This window comes from Rhinolophus hipposideros, assembly GCF_964194185.1.
Source record: "Rhinolophus hipposideros genome assembly, chromosome: 2".
Lineage (NCBI taxonomy): Eukaryota > Metazoa > Chordata > Mammalia > Chiroptera > Rhinolophidae > Rhinolophus > Rhinolophus hipposideros.
The window spans coordinates 75482144-75501523 of NC_138048.1; the positions used below are offsets into that span (position 1 = coordinate 75482144).

The 19380-nt window shown below is 35.9% G+C and overlaps 2 protein-coding genes across 4 annotated transcripts in view; one reads left to right on the plus strand and one right to left on the minus strand.

Moving 5' to 3' along the window:
• The window catches only part of SERPINI1 (serpin family I member 1), a 69358-nt gene extending 54497 nt beyond the window's left edge, over positions 1-14861 (minus strand). The window contains exon 1 of one of the 2 annotated variants that reach the window (XM_081029049.1): positions 14278-14861. The gene's annotated coding sequence lies outside the window, so the exon portion shown is untranslated. Of the gene's footprint in view, positions 1-14266 lie in introns of both variants that reach the window. The other variant, XM_081029048.1, reaches the window with a different exon arrangement.
• Positions 14862-15137: 276 nt separating this feature from the next.
• The window catches only part of PDCD10 (programmed cell death 10), a 43679-nt gene continuing 39436 nt past the window's right edge, over positions 15138-19380 (plus strand). The window contains exon 1 of one of the 2 annotated variants that reach the window (XM_081029074.1): positions 15138-15267. The gene's annotated coding sequence lies outside the window, so the exon portion shown is untranslated. The remainder of the gene's footprint in view (positions 15268-19380) is intronic. The other variant, XM_081029072.1, reaches the window with a different exon arrangement.

Sequence of the window (19380 nt, forward strand, 5' to 3'; positions counted from 1 at the left end):
TTCAAAATGTTTACTTTTCATGGTCATTTTGACTTTGGGGAAGAGCCAGAAGTTGCACGGTGCCAGATCCAGTGAATAAAGTGGATAAGGACACACCGTAATGCTTTTATTTGATGGAAATTGCTGTATACCAGCAGTGATGTGTGACATAGAGCATTGTCATGATGGAGGATGAAGTAAAGACACTCACAAAAGAGGACTTCCAGAACTGCTTCAGAAAGTGGCAAGAATGATGGGATAAGTGTGTTTGAAGCGAAGGGGGGGGGGGGAGTATTTTAAAGGGGGTATTGATGACAATGTGACTTTTACTGTAATAAATTGTTTTTACTTAAATATTCACTGCATTTTTCAATCATACCTCGTATATTTCAGAAAACCATGCTTTTTGTTTCCATTGTTTTCCCCCTTCATTTATATTAAGAAGGTATATCAGTAAATCATTGTTAATTTGTCTAAACGTACAAATTAAACCTTGTTAAGCAGTAAATTAAACAGTTTATTAAAAGTAAACTGAAGGCTCTGAATAAGGGATTAAGGTACTACGGGACGTATAAAGTGGATTTTACAGCAAGAAATTTGGCTGGATTGGGAAGCTTAGGTTCTAAGGTATGTTTTGGTGGAAATTTTGGATCCATTTGATCAACAAGATTTTCCTGTTACAGGTTTTCATTTCCAAGTTATTCTAAAAGGAAGAAAACATAAAATATTAGCTGGTACAGTATTATATTGAAAGTGAAACTGGGTTTATGGTTTTAAGTTGTCAGCCATATAATCAAATGAGTGCCTTTACTTGCATAAAAATAGCAATTATTTCTAGTTTGTAATATATGGTTAACGATTCTCAGTGATGGATTATTCATGCTAGCTAGCTAGCTGAATGTTATATTCAGTAAGCGCAGTAAGCATAATTAATATGTTTTGTGGTAGGTAAGAAGCAAGTATCAACCCCAAAACTAAAATTTTCCAACATAAAAGGAAATGATATGAGAGTAACAAAAATTTTAAGACTGAAAATAGAGGAAATGAGATAGTATTTTAACTAAGGTTGACTTCCTTATTCTAAAAGCAAGGTTAGAATTTTTACATGGTGATGTATCAACATCTCAATGAACCATTACTTTTTATAATATGAAGCAAACTGAAGCAGATTGAATAGAACCCTTTTAAGACAAACACATTTAAATGCTTCAGCTGATTTTTAATTATTACTTTCTAAAGGTTTCTGAACTTATTTTTTATTATGGTAAAACACCAACATTTTTTCCATCTTAACCATTTTAAGTGTACAGAATTGTTATTTTTTGAACTATTACAAGGATTTAGTCTTCTATAGCTCACTCACAACTTTCTCAGTCCCTCTTCCTTAAGAGGGACTTCCTTAACCTCTTCCTCCCTTAACCTCATCCTGGGGAGTCACAAACTGAAATGCCTACAGAGGCCAGGGTGGTAAGGTAAATGGTGCCAACTAGCTCAATACTCGAGTAAGACAATAGAGAATGTTGGTGATTGTGGAAAACTGGCATTTAAAAACAGTAACACACACACACACTCACACACACACACTATTACCTGTGGGCTGACTTCTGCCTTATTTTATAATCCCTGTGCTGTAGCTAACAGGTAAAAACTGTCGATTATGTGTCTCAAGTCTTCCTCGAATCTATATTATCATTGGTACTACATCTGGGCCATTGTCTTAACCTCTGCTTCTTCCTGAGTCGATTTTTGTCCTTTCCTTATTCTTCACTTGTATGTTTATTTTCTTGTTTCCCTTGAATCCAGATCTGATACCAAGGACCATATTTTCCTTTTCAGATTGTTTCATGTATTTTAATTCTATACAACGAGTACAGATAGGCTCCTGGCTATTAGATCTTTACCAATACACATTACCTTTTTGACCAGATGCAAGTTTTCTTGCCTTCAATTGTCTTATCTTAAAGACAAAGATACAGCCACCCTATATTTTTAAGTTGATTTTTGTCTATTATTGCTTTGCCATTCTTTTACTTCCAACTGGTATGTTTTACTTAGCTTTGTCTCTTTAAAAAAATGAAGTAATTTGATTTTGTTTCCACACAGCATGGCAGTTTCTACCTTTCAATAAAGGACTATATTTATTGGTAATTGTGATAAATTCATTTAGCATTTTGTCATGCTTCTTATTTATTCTTTTTCTTTTTGCATTGATCTTAAATATGGATTTTCCTTTCTTCTTAAATATATATTTTCTGTGAATATGAAGAATAAAACAGTATCAACTGACTGTAAATCAGTATCAACTGATTTGTAAAATAAGGCATTTAAATATGCTTTCTTATTCATTCTGTTCTGTATTTTTGAGGTGATCTGGGGTATTTGATCCAGATATATATTTTTTCTACCAAACGGCATTATATATTATAATTATTTTTAATACATTGTTTTAAAACAAAGTAGCAGGAACTATTTAAATGTCATTTGTTTTGTTATTTTATAATCCCAATCTTGAATTTTTGATTCTGATTATCTGGCCATCAAAGTATGCAATTGTTGCTGTTGGTGCTGGTGTGTGTGTGTGTCCTTGTGTGATTGAGAAGATTGTTCTTTTATCCTCATGCACACTGAATCATACTTTGGCTGGATAAGCCATTTTGAATCATAAACGTATTCCATTGCAATTCTATATTCATTGTCCCATTACCTACTATCATTAAATGCTGCAGAAGAGATGTCTGATGACAAGCTGATATTTCCACTCTTTTATTTGTATCTGTTTGGAGTTGTTTAGGTTCTCTCCCCACCCACCCACCCCCCATACACCCCTTTCATTAATTAAAAATAAAATAAAAACCTGAACAAAGTGTGGCTAGATCTAGGTCTGTTCATGAACTTTTGTCTGTTTTGAGACCAACTAGCACATAATGAGAATATTTTGTTCTATTTTACTTCTATCTGCTAGCCTAGGTTCCTTATAATTTAATCTTACATAACTCTACCTTTTTTTTTTCATTTTCTATTCACTTATACTTTTAAATTCTACAATTTAGTGGTTTTTAATATATTCATAAAGCTATACAACCATCACCACTATCTAATTTTAGGACATTTCATTACCCCAGAAAGAAACCCCATAACCATTAGCAGTCACTCCCCGGACTAGTCTACTTTGTCTTTATAGATTTGCCTTTGCTGGGTATTTTATATGAAATCTGGCCTGCTGTATCTAGCTTTTTTTGTGTAGCATGTTTTCAGGTCATCCATTTTGTAGCATCTATCAGTTCTTCATTTAAGATCAATTAATATTCCATTGTACGGCCATACATTTTTTTTTAACCTATTCATTCACTGATAGATGGGGATGTTTCTGCTATTTGGCCATTTTGAATAATGTTGTTATGAACATTTGTGTACAAGTTCTGATGTGAACATGTATTTTCAAATCTATTAGACATATGCCTTAGAGTGGAATTTCTGGGTCACATGCTAACCATATGGTTAACATTTTGAGGACTAGCCAAATCGTTTTTCAGTGTGGTTGCACCATTTTACAATCCATAAAATTTATGAGGGTTCAATTTTCTCTACATCCTAATAGTTATTGTATTTTTATTTTAGCTACCTAGTGGATGTGAAGTAGTATCTCACTAGTGGTTTTGATTTGTATTTCCCTAGTGACTACCGTTGTGTATTTTTTCATGTGCTTATTGGGCATTTTTTTATCTTGTTTGGAAAAAGAAATGTCTATTCAAATCCTTTGCCTATTTTAATTGGGTTGTCTTTTTATTTTTAAATTGTAAGAGTTATTTATGTCCTTTGGATGCAAACCTCTTCTCAAATATTTAATTTACATTTTCTCCTAATCTTGGCTTGTATTTTCACTTTTTTTGTGTTCTTTGAAAGTTTTAAATTTGATGAAGTCCACTTTGTTTATACATTTTGTCACTTGCGCTTTTGGTGTCATATTTAAGAAACCACTGACTAGTGCAAAGTGACAAAAATATACCCTTATGTTTTCTTCTAGGTTTTATAGTTTTAGCTCTTATGGTTAGGCCTGTAATCCATTTTGAGTTATATTTTTGTAAATGGTGTCAGGTAGGGACCAGTTTCATTCTTTTGCATGCAGATATTGTTTCAGTATTATTTGAAGACTATCCTTTCTCGTCAAAAATCAACTGACCATTAATGTCAGGTATTTTTTCTAGACGTTTAATTCCATTCCAATGATGCATCTATATGTGGTTAAGTCCTTTGCATTTCCATGTAAGTTTTAAGATTGGCTTGTCAATTTTTGCAAAAAAAAATAAAAAGGTAGCTGATCTTTTGATACATTGAATCTGTAGATTAATTTGGCGAATATTGCCCTCTTAACAATATTAACTCTTTCAACTTACAAGCGTGAGTTATCTTTCAATTTATTTAGGATTTCTTTAATCTCTTTTAGTGATATTTTGTGCACCATTTTATGTTTTTGTGATTGAGTCTTATACTTCCTTTTGTAAAATTTACTGTCCTTCTTTATTAAATACTTCTTTTTGATGCTATTGTAAATAAATTATTTTTGAGTTTTGGATGTTCACTGCTAGTGTATAAAAATACAATTGATTTCTTTATCTTGATCTTATATCTTGCAAACTTGTTGAACTTGTTTGTTAGTTCCAATAGTTTATTATTTTTAATTTTTTGGTTGTTGTTGATTCCTTAGGACTTTCTATGTACAAGATATTTCATCTGTGAGCAGAATAGATTTACTTCATTTCCAACCTGGATGCTTCTCACTTTTCTTGCCAAGAACCTCTAGTATGATGTTGAATAGAAGGTGAAAGCAGACTTCTGTCTCTTATTCATGATCTTAAAGTAAAATGTTCAGTCTTTCACCATTAAAAATGCTGTCAGCTGTGGGGTTTTTGTAGATGTCCTTTATCAGGATTAGGAGGTTCCTTTCTATTCCTACATTTTTGCGTTTTCACCATGAAAATGTGCTGGATTTTGTCAAATGTTTTTCTGCATCTATTGAGATGATCACATGTCTTCTTTCTGTTGATATAATACGTTACACTGATTTTATGTTGAATCAACCTTGAATTCCTGGAATAAATTCCATTTGATCATGGTATATAATTTTTAATTGTTGCCAGATTCAATTTGCTAGTATTTTATTGAGGATTTTTGAGTCTACAGATTTTCTATTTCATTGTTTTGGTAGTTCGTGTTTTTGTAGCAATCTGTCCATTTCAGTTAGTTTATCTAATTTGTTATCATATAATTGTTCATAGTGTTCCCTAATAATCTCTTTTATTTCTGTTAAGATTGGTTGTGATGTCCCCTCTTTACTATATTCACTTTTATGTATCCTTTTCCTCTATAAAGTATCTTAACTTTTTTAATTGACTGGCATAGTTTCCCATTCAATATGCTGTTCAGTCTTAATTATAGGCATACCTCGCTTTATTGTGCTTTGTAGATATTGCATTGTTTACAAATTGAAGGCTTGTGGCAACCCTGAGTCAAGAAAGTCTTATCAGTGCCATTTTTCCAATAGGCTTAGATGATGTTTAGTGTTTGTGAGCAATATTTTTTAGTTAAGGTGTGTATATTTAGACATAACGCTAGTGCACTTCATAGACTATAGTATAATGTAAACATAACTTTTATATGCACTAGGAAACAAAAAAATGGTGTGATTTGCTTAATTGCAGTATTTGCTTTATTGCAGTGGTCTGGAACCAAACCCATAATATTTCCACAGTATGACTCTAATAGTATTTTAAAGACTGGGCTTTACTTTTCCATACATTTCAGTTGTTTGTCTCTTACATCAAGCTCATTGTCCCTACACAGTAGTTTGTGCAACTCTTGAAAATTTCTTACAATTAGATGATACCCTTCCCAGTTTCCTGAACATTTATTTTAGGAGCAGGAAATAGTTAAATGTAAAGCTTCAAATCTCAACTAGAATTTCAAATCCCTACGTTTAAATTAAGTTATAGTTCATTTAAAATAATAAATCCTAATAAAAATCTAATAAATTTAATAAATATTTAATGAACACCTACCACATGCCAGGTATTGTACAATACACTTTATGTGAAATCTTGTATCAACATAAACAACCTTTGGGTCAAGTCACAGATTACAAAACCAAATTTGAACCCAGTTTTGTCTGATTGCAGAGCGCACATTATTAACCAATGGTCGACAGTTTTTTGTTTTTTTTAAAGAGCCAGGTAGGAAATATTTTAGGCTTGTGGGCTATGTGGTCTTTTTCACAATGACTCAACTCTGCTGTTGTAGCAAGAAGACAATCTTAACAGTATGTAAATGATGGGCATAGCCATGTTCCAATAAAATTTGATTTACGAAAAAAAGGTAGTGTGTCTGAAAGCTGTAGTTTGCTGTCCCCAGCTCTTAACCAATGAACCACACTGCTCAAAGTGTTCCCTGATGACAGCATAACCCACTTTCTTCTGCTTCTGGACTTCTATCATAGGAACTGTTGTAATTCCACAGTCCAAAGGTAAATATCCTTGTTTTCATGTATATGTGTCTTGTAATATCTTCTGTTGTTAACTATACTGACAAAAGACTATGCCAAGGAGTAAGTGATTTCATATAGTTTGTTTTTTCTCTCTATAGCACTCAACCCCATGCTACAGACTATAAAAGTAATTTAGCAATTTACATGTAACTCTATCTGGAGAGTTTTGTCCCAATAAAGCCATTCACCAAAGGTAACATGAGAAAATGTAAAAATTGGACAGCAAAGTGTCAATATGAAAATGTAGAAAACTGAAGTATAGCCAAGGTTCTATGGTCAACATCTTTGATTGAATTATTTTTTTATGTAGAAAAAACTTTCATTTTCTGTTTTAATTTTCTCCTCAAACTTTCCTATCTCTAGAAATCATAATTGATCAAAACTATAAGTCCAAAATGTGTCATTGTAAGAATGAGACATAATTTAGGTGATAGTCACTGTAGAGATGTCGATAATATTTTTCACATTTTAAAAATGGTTAATAACACAATTTTCTAGGATTAAACATTTTTAGAGTGAGTTCCTCTCTATGAAACAATGGCATATTTTGCTTTATCAGGCAGATAAACAAATTTTCTTAAAAAGAATCCTAATATTCAATTGTTCTTTCGTTTGCATTATACCCATAGTCTTGAATGCAGTCTACATGGGGATTTTTTGATACTTTGAGATTTAAAAGAGATTTATCATGAAATCATCCTTTCAAGCATTATTGAATATAACTGTAATGAAAAGTACAGGACAAGTATTATATGAGGTATGGACTCATGACTTTTTAACCAGAGATACCAAGTTTCTGCAGAATGTCTTTGCCTAGAGACTTGAAATTTGGTAGTCACAGAAGTGAAAACTTGGTATCCAGAAGATTGTTTTCTAACTTGGGGATAAAACAAACATACATGAGGAACTGAGTCAGAATGAGAAAGAATACAATTTAAAATTAACATGATTTTTAATTACCAGATTATGGCTGAAACTACTGACTGGTTACCCCCAAATTATTTTCAAACCACTGTTCCCCTGCTTTATCCACCATAAAGGTCACAAGTCTTTGATATCTTACTATCTTGAGCGTGGGGCAGCCAGATGCCATGAACCAGTAAGTCCACAATGGACATTGGGAGGTCACTGGGAAAAGTTTTATTTCCTAATTAAAACAGAAAGACTGAATAGGTACAGCCATTCCTCATTCTTCTTACTCTGAACTGGAATGTGATATTTGGATCAGCAGAAGCATCCACATTGCAGCAGGCACAAAAGAAAGCATGAAGCCGAAACCCTGATAACATTGAGCCTCTAAACAAAAAGTAAACAACTACTTTCCTCTAGACATCTTGTTCTGGAAAAATAAATCTCTATTGTTTTATATCATTGTGCATAAAACTTATAGCTGAAAGCATTTCTAATTGATACATACTTTAAAACTATTCTTTTTAATTGTCAATATTTTTGGGTCATATAATGTGAATAAAATTTTGGTTTTAAGAAAATCTCAGAAGGTAAGGGGGGTGGGGGGAGGGAGATGAGGGTAAGGGGGATCAAATATATGGTGATGGAAGGAGAACTGACTCTGGGTGGTGAACACACAATGGGATTTATGAATACAGAATTGTACACCTGAAATTATGTAATTTCATTAACAATTGTCACCCCAATAAATAAATTTAAAAGAAAAATTTGTCCCAATGGATATGAAAAAAAAAAAAAAGAAAATCTTGGATAAAAAGAATTGTTTTTCCTTCAAAATGTTTAATTTTATATTACTAATTATTAGATAATTCTGCTGTCATATTAAAAACATTAATAGTTATTATTAGGCCTTTATAATTTTATTAGCGTTTTATTTTTAAAAGAACATATCAGAAACTTTGAAATACAGAAAAAATGACCTTTCTGACTTAGATTTAGTTAATATACCTTGTGTTCCAGACCTCATAATATAATTTTTAAGGTTCCCTAATTTAGCAAAATCAAAAGTTATACCATTGTTGCATAGCTGTGAGAATACTGGTATTATACAAATTTCATCCAGTATTCTATGTGAAATGATGTGATATAAAATACAATTTAACCTGCTTTGAACATAGAACAAGTAATTCAATATCAAACAATTTAGGACACTTTGTAGAGGTTTCTTAACCAGAAGGCTGAATGTATCTAAAAAACATTAATTGCTTCAATGATTCTAAATTGCTTTGTGAAGTACATAACAATTAAAGGCTCCAATAACTGATTTAATTCAAGTGAATGGCAAGAATTATATACATCATAATACAGTATCTATAGTAAAATATACTAAAAATATAGTAGTAAACTATACTATACAGTGTCTATACTAAAAGGTGGAAAAATAATAAAATTAACTAACTCTTCAAGTTACATTGGGTTAAAAGACCTCATATAAAGCTAGTTTTTTTAAAAACAAAATTTAGGTTATCAATAAAATGACAGAAGCAATCCAGTGTGGGGGAAAATATCAAAAGTGTTCCAGTGAACTCTTCCAGGTCCATTCAAATGAAGCCAAGATGCTAGGGGTGGGGTGAGTAATGGGGGAATGGGAGGGGGTGGACTACAAAGTTGATAAGTAATCGTTGAATTACTGCATTGTGCTATGGAGATCAATTTGTGACACCGAGTTCCTATTACTTAGAACTCTGGTCTGAGACCTGTCTGGGAAAAACAATACATTTAGGAAAACCAGACTGGTTAAATCCAAGTCAATTCCCTGCCTTCCTTCTTCACACACATTACAAGGTGTGAGGAGCTCAGAAATCTCCTTCCCTAGGCTGCACCAGAAGGGGGCCTGGAAGCAGTGGATGGGCTTCCCGGTACCATGCACACTTCAGCAGCTGTGCTAAAAGGCCAGCACTGAGCACTGTTAGTGCCAAAGTTCAAAATTCATCTCTTCCTATGCTGGCTCACAGATGACAGATACCTGCATAATTTCATTTAATAAGCCTGAATAAGGCCTCGCAATGCAACCATTTCACTGAAAATAGAACATTTAAGACCAGTTAAGTTTTAGTTAAAATAAAGCCTCCCTCATATTACATTCATCTGTTTTTTTCTAAGTTTCTATTTCTATGTGTTGTGTCAAGAAAAAAAAAAAAGTCCTGGAAAGTGTATGGATGTGTGAGGAGTGTCCTTTAAAAGTACATCTTTAAGTCAAAGAGGCCAGAGAAGACTACACAAATTCCAAATGACATCCCGTTAATAAATTTATATCTAAAGTATACACACATATATGCAAGGTTGCAGTTAATAGCAATGTTTGCTATATTCATTCAGAAATCCAACAAAAGAGCGATATTTAAATTTAGCTCTATATAAGCAACTGTTGTGGGCAGAGGGCTGAATTTTGTGCTAAAACAGACGTCTAATAAAAACACATTTTTGTAGTTGTACTTGTTAGTGAAAAATGTAAAATGATGTTTCACTACAGGTTGTTAAACATTTAAATAAGCTGTTACCAAGTACAGACTAAAAATGAGGCTCTCCAAGCAAATACAAAGGTAAATGAAATTGTCTTATTCCTGAAGATAGGAAGCATGTGGTGAAGACAGTTACGAACTCAGCTAACTCTGCACAAGGCACAGTGCTAAGTATTAAGACTAATGCCAAAGGAACATGAAGAAGGAAGATTAATCATCAGTTCTAAGCCAATTTGTAGCAGCATGCTATTAATAGTAAAAGTATGTTAAAACAGAAAAAAAGGCAGTTAAATGTTATTATTAAATTTACTACTAAAGAACTATTTACATTTAACTAAAATTCTCCAGTTCTTATAGTAAAAGAAAAATCATGTTTGAATTCTTAATTCTAACACTAATCAGATTAAACTGTTTCTGGAAGGTCAAATGCAAAAAACAATCAACGCGCAACTCCACAGGCAGTTAAACATAATCAGTCTGACTTCTATTTTTTTTTTCTAAAAGAAACAATTAGAAAAATGGGAGAGCAAATTCAGTTTTTATAGAATGAAATATGCTCTTTATAGATAAGCATTAACGAAGATATTTTGCTTAAAGTAAAATGGTGGTGAGGCACACACAGGCTACCCTAGTTGTAAAATGCAGACCCTACGGTGCCACTGGTGGGAGAGCCTTTTCCCTCACCCATATTCCCTATTCGTGGGATGAATTTAGAAACACTGGAAGACAAAAGTAGTAGATAAGTCTTTTTGCAGCCCACACTGTCTGAATCAAACTGCATTCAATCGACAGTTTTGCAAAAGCTAACCAGCACAAAGATATTCTCAGTAGGCCTAATGTATAGTAATTATTCTGTGAGGTCAACTGACTCTTGTCTATCAAAATGCAAGAGGTCTCAATGAATATGTTAAAGAAGTACCCGTAATGGTTCTAACTCAGTAAGTGGTTATAGGGCTACTTCTTTATGCTGAGCATGATATAAGGTGCTCAGAACCAGCAGGACACAGAAAAAAATTATAGTCTCCAGAAGCTAATAATCTAGCTACTTAAAATACACCAAACTTGAGGGACTTAATTCTGAAAACATTAGAGGTAAGATTGAAAACAGTACAAAAATAACTCCTTACCTTTGTATAATAATTAATCCTGATCCCCAAAGTTTTAACCTCCTAAGTGTTTAACCCCAAAGTTTTAACTCCTAAGTGTTTAACCTTAGGAGTTTGCTTTAAAGGTGCGGGGGTGAGGTGGGGTGGGGTGGCTCTTGCTCTGTTTTAGGGTCTGGCTCAAGTACCTCTGTTATTAAGGAGCAAAACATCATTTTAGGTTTTTATTTCTTTTCAGTGGTATGTCCAAATAATAGTTAAGTTTAATTAGAAGTAACTGTATGCATGCACAATCTTTTCAGCTTTGCTTCAATATCCTGTGATTATTTAAAATCTCATGAATCTATATCAGTCTGACTCCAGTTAAAATGAGGATATAGGAAAGTACTGTATCATTATGGATATAGGCCTTTAGAAATTAATGAGTGGGGTGGAGGGAGGGAAAACCATGGAATTGTTTACAGGCATTTAACAAAACAAAGATCTAATCTCTTTTTTCTCTTGCTAAGGGTTATCTTTTCCAAACAGTTTTCTTCATAACTATCCCCACTTGTAAACCACCTACCTCACCCCATCGCACCAAAACCATTTGATCTGATCCTGAACCTTTAAGTCTTGCTCTTTAAAGTGCTGCATGCATCAGTGAATCCTCTTGTTAGAGAAATCCATGCTACTCAATAGGCTTAAGAGTCAAAATTTTAAATAATAAAAAGTCCAAAATATATTTTGTAATTTGAAATTAACCAAATCCTTTGGCTAAAGAACATTAATCCCAAGAGCATCTTCCATTCAAGACAGAAATTCTGCACTTCCTTGGTTTTTCTTTTTCATCCTATCATATATTCATTCACTGATAGCCATACACAAATAGTAAAAATCAGGAGAATAAATATGCTTTTAACCTAGGCAGTGCTTTACATAAAATTATAAACTCACGTAATAAACCTTCTCCACACCAGGAACATACACTCAAGAAGTCTTAAGATTATCTGATTTAATGTGAACATCAATTTAAAATGTGTCATGAGTTCAAGGTAACAAATACCCAAGTATCATATATTGCTAATGATTTTCTCCCTTATAAAAACATGATCTTCTTACTGTCAAATGATATAGGAACCTAATCTCTTACACTGACAAAATAAAAAGGATTCAAATCTTGGAAACAGGCAAAAAATCCAATATTTTAATACCACAAACTCATTCATTCCTACTGATATTCTATCTTATCCCATATTCTATCAGAGTAGACCTATAAATAGTTGGGATCAAAATACATCTGAATTTCAACAGTTTGATATTTATTTTCAATCCCATTTATTTATTAACCAATCTCCAACCAAACTCTTTCAAAAAGATCTTTTAATAAAGGCTCTGAAAGAACTTCATTGCCAGTATTATTATTATTATTATTATTATTATTATTACAGGAGAGAAATAAGCCAGTGACAGCAAACGGTCAATTTCACAAAATGAATCAATAGCAGAGCCTGAGAGAGAATCTAAGACAGATGCAGCACAATCTACTTAATCACAAATAACAAGGGTAAAGAATCTTTTCCGAGCCTCATTACACCCTAGCCCCATTTTTCCCCCTACAATCATTTTCACAGGGTCCTATCAGCTATGTGGATTAAAAGACTCTCCAGTGATATAGCAAAGATAAAAAGGGATCCTTACCATGGCTGCTAAGTTTAGTGGCTACTGTGGCTTTTCTTTCTTCTAAGGTCTCTGCTGCTTCTAATACTTACCTGATCTGCTTGGGGACAATCTAAAAACCAGTTGTTTTTCCTAAGGTCTGTCAGTCTATATATTTCTCTGGTGTGTGAGAGTGTGAAAGGGGCTCCAGAAGGGAGGGGCAAATACACTGATAAGTCATTTGGGCTTATCAGTAGTAGCACTCAGTAGGAATGAACTTTAAGCTAGAATTTCTTCCAGCCATTTATTGTCAAAAATGAATTTTTGTGTACCTTACAGAAATAAAATCCAAAAATCCTAAGTAAATCAGGAAAACGTGAAAACAAGAAACAGAAGGTAATTACTCCATTTTATTGACCCTTGTTGAAAAAAATTCCAGATTAAAGTACTCAGGCAGACTCTGAAATATACAACTGTCAAAATGAAAGCATTTCAGAGCAAAATGTGCTGCAATATGCTACTATGATTAAAAGCTATGTATCTGGGGAACCTCTGTAACAAAAAGAACCAGGCAAATTGCTTTTTACATACTTTTCTAAAAAGAAAAGGCTGTGATTTTGTCATTGTTACATCAAGGTACATGCGGCTTTCACCTTTACCTTCTATGAAAACATATTTTCATCCATAGGTATTTAATTACATTCAAAGAAATGACACATGGTTTCATATAAACCATAAAGTATTATTTTATACTACTGTGTTTTAAGTCTGAATCCCTCATAACATATATTAAGGGTGATCAATTAGTACATACTCTCTAAACAGAAAAGATCCTAACACCGCTCTTCTGGTACTTTTGTTTTTTAAAATGTACAAATATTACCAGACGCCAATAAGAGGATAAGGAGTACCAATGTATTACACCGAATGTTCCTACTGTATAGGCTGAGTCCTGGTCTTTGTTCCAACATCTAGAGCCACTGGAAAGAAAGCTAAGTATCCATTTATTAAAACACATTTTTATATCACTGCTGGCAAAAGTTATACTTCTGATAGGTTCAGTCATCTTGATTATTCCTGCTTTGATTTGCTTCTTTAACACAGATCTCTTTCAATTCTAGGAACCTGCCGTACAACCACCCTAGAAAACAAGTCGGTAGCACGATAATCTGATTAAACAACGTAAAGGGTAGGTAGACATTGAAGAATGCAAAGTTATTTTTCTAGGGAGAGTTCTGAAGTCATTCTGTTCCATGACATTTTTTTTTTCCTGCCAGCTACGCACCTATCCTGATAGCATCCTTGTTCTCAATTAGCAGGGTTTCCTTCAATCCCAGACAGTTTTCATGGCACAACTCACACCAAAAACACTAACCACGCCCTTTATACCCAAGTCAAGCACCTTTTCCTTTTTCCCCCTTCAAAGTCTAAAACTGTACATTTCACCTAAAAGGGTTTGCACCAGTTCTCTAACGCGAGTCAAAGACTCTTTTTATGCTGTGCCTTGATATAATTCCTACTGGAAGACTCTTTCTCTTGGGCAGTGTGCGGACGCCAGGAGAGGCACCCGCGCTTACCTCCCACACACCTGCAACCCCTGGCGGGATGCGGGAGCTGATGCTCCGAGGATTGCGCTCCGCTCCGCTCCTCCTGCTCGCTTCTCTCCCGGGAAACTACAGTCCAGGCTGCGCCTTCGGCTGCCACAGGGACCCAAGCTCCGCCTCCCCCTCCTCTAGTTGGTGAATTCGGCAGCTGTTGCTCCTCCCCCTGCTGGAGGCGGTGGGAAGCTGCCACCCCGGTTATCTTCCCGCTCCCTGCACTTTTGCAGCTGTTCTGCCACTTCCCTTTCCCTGGGGAACTCTCTCTCTTTCCCTGGCCTCACACCTGGAGCTGCCTCCCGCCCCGCCCCGGCGCCTTCGAGGGAAGCCCAGGCTCAATCTAGCCCTCCTCGACCCGCAGGTCTGGTCGCCTGGTGTGCCTGGGTCTCGGAAGGTTTCGGGGAAGCAGCTCCTCCCGCCCGGGCGCATCGCCACACCGCGCCCTCTCTCCACCCCGGCGATTCCCTCGGTGCTCCCTCTCCGTCCGCGCAGCGTCCACAGATCAGCCTTTCCGAGTTCCCTACTTGGAACTCCGCCCCACTTGACCCCCTTCCTTCCTCTGCTCCGCTAGACCGCCCCCACAAAGGGTGAGTTGCCGCGGGGCCGACCATGCACTCTGATTGGCGCAGGTGAGAGTTGACCCCTCCCTTCCTCCTCTTTCCGTGCATCCTCTCTCTTCATTTCACCTCCTCCCGCAAAGGCAGGGAACTCTCCTCCTATTGGCTAAAAGTGTCCCCACCCATCGCCTTAGGCTCCACCGCACGGTCTGCCGGGAATTGTAGTCTTGTGTGTGCAGGCATTGCCGACGACGTCAGTGAGTGAGACTACGAGTCCCCATAGGCCCCTGCGCGACTCCGGCTGGGCAGGATTCCGGACAACGCCTGGTTCCTCTCGGGTCCTTCCGGCGTCGCCGGAGTGAATTGATCCGGGAGTTGAAGAGGGCTCCAGGGTGGGAAGTGAAGTGAGTGCCTCAGTTACCGGTAAGGTGTGGCTGTTCTGTCCAAGTCTCTGTAGCCCCGGGCGGAGCAGAAGAGGTTTGGGCTTAATCAGGGGCCCTGGCTGAGGCGCTGGGGCTCGGTTCTGCCAGGCGGAGCCGACGGGGCTGAGAACGGGGCCCTATGGGCGTAAGCGAGGTTACCCTACGCGAGTGGCGTAAAACGGGTTTGTAAATGCCGCCTGCCCCGCTCGGGCCCGAACGCCTCCAGGAAGTCTCCTCGAGGTGGGGGCGGGAGGGGCAGGGCGAGGTTGGCGTCCTGTAGCCCCGGAGCAGGGCGAGGGCGGATGTGTCTGGGGTGGGGTCCTCTCAAGGTGTGGCTCGGCAGGGGAGGGGAGCCTGCTGGTTCCCCCCTCTGTAGAAGTGGGGTGGGGAAGGAGTGGGGGGAGGAAAGGGCGTTGGGAGTCTTCTCTCAGAGTGACTCAGGTGGTACCCTCCGAAGAAAGAGAACTGTAAAAAAGAGTCAAATGTCGACAGAGACAGACCTACAGATGCGGTTCCATTTTCAGGATGTGGCCCCGCTAAGGAAGGAATTTCGCCCTAAGCAAAAAACCTTACCCCTCTTCGATGTAATTGTTAAGCTCTGTTTGTGCACCTTTACTGTTTTCAAAGAGCATTCACTTTGGGATGCGGATGGGGAAACGGAGGGGGATAAATGAGGTGCCCAAGGTCACACACGTAGAGACCTACCTTCTGATTCCAGTCCGGTTGTGGTCCAGACTGAAAGAGTTGGTTATGTTTTTTGAAGAGGGTGAAGGAAGTTGCAAAGGAATGCATTTTATGTATTTCTAAGAGTGCGTCTGTAAGGTGAGGACTTTTTGAACTGGGGAGAAATTCCTGAATAAAAGACGAAGGACACAACACTAACCTTTTGGAAAAATAAGGAAAAAAATAATTGACTTCAACTTACATATGTTTTCCTTTATTACGGGTATATTAAATGATGGACTGTACTACCACTTGAAATAGTAGATAGTGATATAGGAGAACGTCAGTTAAACAGTATATCCCATCCTTACAGTTAGAAGATAGTCTTTTCCTAACTTAGTAAGGTTTTTACTCTCATTTTGTAAAACTAACAACAGTGGGATTGGAATTCTTTCACAAAACTTGTTTTGCACTTTTTTCAAATACTACAGCATTGAGAGAGTTTAGTGTATGTACGCTTTACTAGAAAAATAAGTTGCATTTTTTGCAGGTAAGATCACATTTTGTTGACTTTTATTTACGTTTCCCCTTCTTTCTTGGTTCTGGGATGTTTGTGTGTGTAAATAGCATCAGGCTTTTACATATTTTTCTTAGCGTCATCTGTTATTTTTAACACATCCTTTTACGTTAAAGAATGGAAAAATAGGACATTATGTTTTATATTGTGCAGAAAATGTACTTGTTTCAGTCCTATCCTATATAATGGTTACTGTGGCCAATTACAGCTCATGAATATTATTGGATAGTTCTTTAATATAATTTTGGAGTATATTCATTGACATCAGGATTTCTTCATAGTAAGTTTATAAATAAGAATTAGGTATCTACAGATAGCTGGTAATCAATCATGGCTTACTGTTATATAAGTTGACCCTTGAAATACACTACAATTTGTATGTATTCTGCAATTACTACTTTCTGAATGCACACTTTCTAGAATCAGAGATTTTAACATTTCCCAATGGCTGAAGTTAAGATGGTCTGTACATTAATATGACCTTTAAAATTGAAGGTAGGTGTGGTACTGTAGAATGAAGTAAAATCAGGCATAATATGGTACCATGAATAATGCAGACATCAAGGAAGACCAACTAAACAAATGGGAAATTATCGGGGGATAATTGGCTTTGTGCTATATTAAAATGGTGAGATAGTTTAGACCATAAACATGAGACAGTGACAGTAAAGCAAGAATGTTAATGTATTTTCTAGATGGTAGAGTAGGCATTTGCTTTTTGTTGGGGGAAGTGTGAAATGAGTTGTAACTTTTCACATGCACGTAAGAAGTTGTGGAATGAGCTTTTGAACTAAAATCGGGAAGATTTGGAAATAAATACAATTAATATAATGTACTTGTTCAGAATGTGTGTTTATCCTTGGTTCAGTTCTACCACTACTCTTTTCTGAGTTCCATTATATACTATTTCACTTATGTTGCAGTGGTGGAATAATATTTCTATTGTATTTATCATCTTTCAGTCACATGCTGGGGTACTGTGGTCATTTTGGATATCTGCACTTTGAATAATTTAGAGTTCACAGAATTATGTGTACACTTGTATTTTTATAGTAGTTTGTAGTTCACCAATGTCTACATTCTGATTTTGGGTTTTGTAGGAGCCTGTGTCAGCCTTTGGACATCCTCTCTTATGGGACTGAGGATGTCTCCCATATACATCTATCTCTTTCTCTTTAAGGATATAAGGTCATAAAAACAGGACTGTATTAATGTATTCCTAGTAGGTACAATAGTGAGTACCTGCTCACAAAGAGAATGTAGAGGTTCAGAGTGGTTAAGTGCAAGGTCATATAACTGGTCACAGGGGGGATGAAGGCATAATCTACGTCTTCTTATTGCAAATCTGAATATTGTAGACTCCGTTCCCTTAGATTATTTATTTTACAAGAAAAAAAGATTTAAAATGACTTCAATATTCAAATACTATTATCCTTTTACTCTGATTTTGACTGACAATTTATCTTTTGACTCCTATCCAGCTCTCCATCCTTATTCCCAGCCTTTTTCATTTACTGTGCCTTTTAGATACTGTATGCATAAATTTCTTCCTGACTTAGAAGTTTTTGTACATGTTCTATTGCCCATGTCTGGACTGTTTCCCCTCCTCTTCCTAATTCTGGCCAATTCCTAGTTAATTTTCAAGTCTCAGTTTAAATGTCATTCATCTCGGGAACTTTTGCTGACCTCTTTGACCTCTCCTTCCTAAAATTAGAGTAAGTTCCCATGATATCTTTACCATACTCTGTACTTCTCCTTTGTAGCATCATCACAATAGGGACTGTTTCTGTATTTATTTGATAAATGTCTGTCTCCCTCATTAGACTGTAAGCTACCTGGGCAGGGCCTTCTCATTTGTCCTCTCCCTTACCTAATATTACACAGTATCTGAGACAAAGTAAGTGCCCAATATATACTTGCTGAATTAATGAATGATTGAATGAATGAGTACATTCACAGAGCCTCCAGCACTGTGCTAGGGACAGAAATACAGAAATGAGTAAAACAGACATGCTTCCCACCCTTAAATAAAAAGGAATTATTGACAGAAGCTTAATGTAAATTGTGGAAAGATGTTTGTTCTTTTTTGGAAGTCTCTAAAAATCAGGATAGGTAGTTTTTTGTGGGCAAATGACAAAGGGGTAATTTTCTCTTATAACAAACTTTCTGTATAATAGCGTTTTGGGATCTTATCGTTGTCCTGTTTTCTGCAAGCAACATTTATTATAACAAAATACAAACATGGAATAAACTATTAATGGATTCTGTTCTTCCCTAATGTTTATTTCATTTTGTCCTCAATAAAATCTATTTCCTTTTTCTTTTGTTGTTTCCTTTTCTAATCTTGGTATCTTTTTGAATTTTACGTTTATGTAATATTACCTGCGTTTGATGCTTTCGACAAGGTGACTTTGTAAAGTTGAATAGTGCTAGTTTCAAAGCAGCTTATATTTTGGCATTCTTGAAAATTTTCATATTTCATTGGGTCTTATGATAATATTTTATTTGCTGTCAACCTAGATACTTATGAGAGTAAAAAATAAATCATTATTTTAAAAACGTGCAAACAAAATTTCAAGAATAAATTGCATTAAGTTTTGACCCTGGAAACAAATCCTAATCCTTTACAGTACTATAGTAGTGGCATAAAATAAATTCAATAGCTTTGAGTTGCTGTGCCCTTACATGCTTTCCTGAATATACCAGTTTACTCTCACAAGGTATTGTCAGAAAGTGCTTGCTGATATTTGGCTTTAAAATTTGATAATGATCCCAGTTTTTATTATTAAATATAAGTCTTTACTAAGTCCTAAATTTACATTTTTTAAAGTTGGTCCTTATGTTATTTGAATCTTGGATAAAAAATTTATACTT